At 34.4% G+C, this 5,664-nt stretch overlaps 1 long non-coding RNA gene across 1 annotated transcript; it reads right to left on the reverse strand.

Moving 5' to 3' along the window:
- Positions 1 to 2,461: 2,461 nt before the first annotated feature.
- Positions 2,462 to 4,848, reverse strand: LOC130939442 (uncharacterized). Its single transcript, XR_009070201.1, has 4 exons — positions 4,464 to 4,848; positions 3,038 to 3,099; positions 2,886 to 2,947; positions 2,462 to 2,811 (listed from the first exon to the last, which is right to left on the reverse strand). It is a non-coding gene; the product is annotated as an uncharacterized LOC130939442 (long non-coding RNA).
- Positions 4,849 to 5,664: the final 816 nt, after the last annotated feature.

Raw genomic sequence — 5,664 nt, forward strand, 5'->3', positions numbered from 1 at the left:
CACCTCCAGTATTGACAAATTTTGCACTGCCTTGGCTAATCTGGTATGGCTCTCTTTCACTATAGATTTAGTGCGAACAGCATTCACTAACATTCTAGAATCTGGTTCGATGAGATGCATCATTTGTCTCTCTTGTTGAAGAAGTAGAGAAAAAATAGTGTTCACGTCTGGAAGGGGCTTAAGCAACATAATATGGGAGCGCACACTTGCATATTGGTCATTTAAACCTCTAAGAAAACGAATCATATAAGACTGCAACCTATATTGCCTCATTATGTCTAATCCATAGCTACAATTACTCAAGCAAGCACAAGTTGGTATGGGTCTGAATTCGTCTATTTCCTCCCAGATCCCTTTCAGTTTTGTATAGTAAGAGGTGATGGATAACTCACCTTACTTTGTGCTGAACAGATCTTCCTCAAGCTCAGCAATCCGAAATAGATCACCCTCATAAAATCGATGTTTGAGGTCCTTCCACAGTTCGTGTGCATTGTCACACCACAGTACACTCTGCAAAATTTCTGGACTCAATGATCCATGTAGCCATGATAGCACAAATGTGTTGCAACGATCCCAAGCATCAAAAGAATCATCTGTTGGGGCTGGTTTGAGTAACGTGCCATCAATGAATCTAATTTTATTCTTCGATTTTAGACAGATCCACACAGATTTGGACCAGGTGTGGTAGTTCAATGTGGTCAGTGGAGTGGTTGTGAGAGCGATTCCAGGTGTCTCACTTGGGTGAAGGTAGTAACAACTTGAAGAATCTTGAAGAAGATTGGTGTTAGATCTAGAAGTGGCTTAAAAAGCTTGAAATTGAGTTATCATCTTTGCAAAGTTCTGAAAATCTACTGCAAAGTTCTAAAAATCTGCTGCAGTGAAACTTTGCGTATCGGAATTCATCACCTCTGCTTCATTTGTTGCCGTTGATGAATAAATTGGTCAGATCTACCTTTCACGAGCTACTCTCACTACAAGTTCTCATATGTGGTGAAAGATTCACGGCTCCACGCTCACCGCACCATGACAAAATTCTGTTCAAACCTGCAAAATTGAATGGTAAAATAGTGGAGCAAGCACCATACGAGGAAGGCTCTGAAAAGAGAGAAAAAAGGCAGTTGAGGATAAAAAGCTCTATTATCTTTGCCATTACTATCATCCATATATATACAAGAACATTAGATACCATAACCCTAATAAACATACTCTATCTAACATCTATATACACCAGAGTGCCTCACGAGTACCTAAAGAGTACCTAATTAACAAGATAAAATGCTATTTAATATATAACTTTAATTACAATAGTGGTGAGTACCTAATTAACAAGATAAAATGCTATTTAATATATAACTTTAATTACAATAGTGATGATTTATAAATTATAAGTGTAATGTTCAAGCAGTCGATTCCCCATTGGAGCAAGTCTAAAGACGGACAAATATACACAAGTTCCAATATTATTTTGAAATCAATCTTCTACAATTTGAAAGACATAGCTGCCTACAGTGACGGACCCAAAAAATTTATGTTGAAGGGACAAAATAATACACATTATTATCAAAAGATATATTAATTTAAATTTAAAAAGAGCTCTTTTACAAAAACATCATTACTCGCACCATCAGATTTCATAAGATAATAATTAGAAACAAAAAACTGCATATTTTGAAATACTATATTCCAACCAATTGCCAAATTCATTAAACCAATCAGCATTAAATTTACAGAAAAAAGTCCCAAAATATGTTTGTAGAAAATCATGTTCTCTTGGTTGACAAAGATCATTTTGCAAATAAGCTCATCTACCTTTATCTTTATCATTTAGATAATAATTTAAATTTTTGGGTCGTTGTAAAGGCTTTTTACATTGAATTTTAAAAACTTTTTTTTATTAGAAGAGACTAATGAAGTAACTTGAAATTCTAGTGGTAGCTTTCTTTTGAAATATTTTTTCATTATTATTTCTAAAAATAACAAATATATATTCTAAATTAGTAAATTAATCAATTTACTTAAGAAATTTATATGCAACATAATTACATATAATAGAATAGAATGAAAGATAAACAAATAAATAATAAAGATTACTAAATCAAAAATAAAATAAAATATATAAATTCACAAAGAAAATAAAAAAAATAGATCAATACCTAAACTATAATTGTTTGAATTAAAATTTGTAATCAGAAATATGAAAAAGAGAAACAATGAAATTAAAAAAAAAAACATAAAATCATAGAGAGCTCTATAAACAAAATAGAGAATTTAAAATTTATCTTTTGATGAAGACAAAATGACCATTAGATAAAGAATAGAAAAAGAAAGTTGAAAATATGAAACTAAAAAAAAGTTTAAGAAAATAAATGAGTGACAGTTGAAATTTGAGAATAGGAAAAGACTAAATTTAATTAGGTTAACTAATAATTAAAATAATCAAAAAATAAAATGGATTTAGGATTTTAAATAATTGGACTTAGTTTATTTATAGTGAAGTGATTTAAAATTTAAAATGGGACATATTATATATCTGCCTAATATAATATCATAAACGTTCTGGTTCACCACGTAAACTAGAAGCAGGCAATTACATAAGGCTTCAGAAAAAAAAAAAAAAAAAAAAAAAAAAAGTAAACTAGAAGCAGGCAATTACATAAGGCTTCAGGAAAAAAAAGGGCAAAAGTCAATGACAAAAGAAATCTACATACACCCTAGCTTAGTCTCCATCAAAAATCCTTGGCAAAGACAATCACCAACTTTATTTTCTTCAGCAATTTAGGAAGAATAACAAAATCAGCGGCTCTTGAATGACTGCAAAGAAAAAGAGAAAGTTAGATCATTATCAAAGTGCTAGTGCATAATATAATATGTGATGGATTGCATACATCTTCCATATTTTTCGAGATGTCCTTGATCTGCCCCGTTAACTCCTGCCTTTTCTGAACAGCTGCAGAAAAAAAATATTGCATAAATGAAGCTGATTTGTTCACAAGGATGAATAATTATTATTATTTTATAATTACTTTGCTGGCATTACCTTGTTTCGAAATATTTTCAATTTGCTTTGATGTCCTTACCGCAAACCTCTGAAATGCAGGGCTGAAAACGAACAACAATCAAAGATTCACATGAGAACATATAGAAAAGAGGCTAACAAGAACTACATACACAACAGAAGAATCATAAAGCAATAAAACAAACTTCAAAACCACAAAAATAATCACTGGAAACATCACTTAAGCACAATCATTTCGAGTAATCATCATCAAAAACAATATTGATACATTTACCTTACCTGTCCACTGATAAGTATCTCCAGACAATGTTTTTAACTTCACTAATCGGTCTAAAGTCTCAAACATATTCTTTTGGGTCGTGACAAAACTAAGCAAATCGGAGAGGGTATGCACCAGCAATACATAGCTGGACAATCCCAAGGGACATTTCCAGTACAGGCACATAAAATAGTTGGTTGTCTACAAAATTTGGATTCCTTTTTTTTTTGTATTCTTTTCCAATTCAATTCATCCAAAGCAAAAGAGTTTTAATATAAAACAATCCTAGAACAAAGATGCCTTTCTTTCTCTGCTCAAATCACATTAATATGATTCATACACAACAATAAGAAGCATAGCTTAAACAACCCACCCTATTTTACCTATCACCTATAAATCTATTCTCATTGGTATATAGATGGTTAAATGGTTTTAAATTGCATTCAGTGGTAGCAATTAGCACTGCAATTTTTAGACCGGGTGATAATTATAACACAAGGTTAGGTACCACCATAACCATACACATAATCTAAAATCATATGTAGTAAAATATCTCAAACTCCTTAAAAATTTCTGTGGAATAAACATGTTCCCCATGGAGACAACAAAAACTCGGAAATTTGAGGTTCAATCTTGCTTCAATGGAACGAGCCAATTAGGAACCAGATTTGTCCCACTGGTACAACTTACAAGTTACAACCTCATAAATCAAAAACAAATTCCTTCAACAAAAAGATAAATACTAAAAATCATTTTTTTAAAAGAAGAAAAAAGTGGTTTTACTTCTTCGTACCTGTTGGCAAGACCATTGACAACAACCTCATTCACAACGTATGAGATAACTCTGTGCATAAAATTCCCACCGGCCATTTTTGTCTCTAAGCTTCAAATTGCAATCGATTGAATCGATTATCCCTATTAAAATTAGGGTTTGAGAAGGGAAATAGGTATCTGAAAAGAGAAGACTTCTTTGGATCTCTATGAAATAGTTGGACTCTACTATGTATGGAGCCCAATAGAATTCTATAGTAGCATTGTATTGCTGTGTAAAAAGGAAAAAGAAGAAAGGTAATAAAAGAATTCTATGTATGCAAAGAGGAATTAGCCTCCCTCAAAGAATCAGATATCATTCAAACAGAAAAATAAAAGAAAAATTAGGAAAAACAAACAAATCAAGCTTATCATTACCAGAGGAGGTAGTCGCCGGCAGAGAAGAGGATCACGTCACCGCCGTCCGCCGCAGAGCTGAGAGAGGGAGAGACAGAGCGCCTTCGAGAGGGAGAGAGACCTTGCAACTGTGAGGGAGAGAGTGCCAGGGACGCCGGTGCGAGGAGATCGACGAGCACCTCACACAGCCATGCCAACCGCAGCTTTTGATCGAGGATGCAATGGGAAACTACCCCGTCAGAGAAGAGTCCTCGCCGCTGATTCTTTGTGCCGCTGCGGGCTTCCTGTGCAGAGAGAGAGAGAGCGGCACGGCGGCGCCGCTGGAGTGAGACAGGGCAAGAGTCTGTGTGTTTGATTGGACTCAGAGGGCAGAGGGGGAGGTCTAGGGCAGAGGCTCAACTGCTAAAAAACGCAATGGCTAATTTTTGTAAGAGTATATACTCGTTTTAATCCTCAAAGAATTTCAGACTCCCGCTTTAGTCTCTAACTAAAATTAATTACTTGATTGGCCCTTAATAATTAATTCATCCTTTATTCCGTCAACTCTAACGGAAAATAAAATAGTCCTTCACAATTCTAATATGGGACAAAATAGTCCCTGATCTCAGTGGCGGAGCCACGTTAAAGAGAAAGGGGTAATGGCCCCTCCCAAAATTAACAATTTGTATGTATAAGTCTTTAATTTTTTTGTTTGATTCCTTTTTAATTTTTAATTTTTTTTCCTTCTCCCAAATAAAAAAGTTTCTAGCTCCGCCCCTGCCTGATCTCCTCTATTTGAAAATGACATTGTTCTCTTCCAATTTCTATCATATCTCGCATAACACTAATAGTCTAATAATATAACTTCAAGCTACACAATGCATACTCTACAACTTCAATGCTCACAAGAAAAAAAATCATCAATTTGTTCTCAACCAATTCATACTCAGGAAACTAATGACTATGTCTCTCAACTACTTGTCGTCTTCGATGAATCCCATGAATCTAGACCGCAAGTCTTATTTGTCAAGATCTGTCGTCGTCGTTGCTATCTTCCTCCTCCTCTGTCCTATCATCTCAATGACCACATTGTTCACCATTCCGATCGCTTCCTTCAACTTCTTCTCCTAACCAATGTTCAGTAATTACTTCAGTTTCCATATGAGCGGCAACGGCGACATTGCTGGTTATACTCATATCTTGGATGCGAGGTCGAAACTGTTTGCCAACTTAGACTCCGAGA

The sequence above is a fragment of the Arachis stenosperma genome, chromosome 1 (assembly GCF_014773155.1).
Source record: "Arachis stenosperma cultivar V10309 chromosome 1, arast.V10309.gnm1.PFL2, whole genome shotgun sequence".
In the NCBI taxonomy this organism is placed as follows: Eukaryota; Viridiplantae; Streptophyta; class Magnoliopsida; order Fabales; family Fabaceae; genus Arachis; species Arachis stenosperma.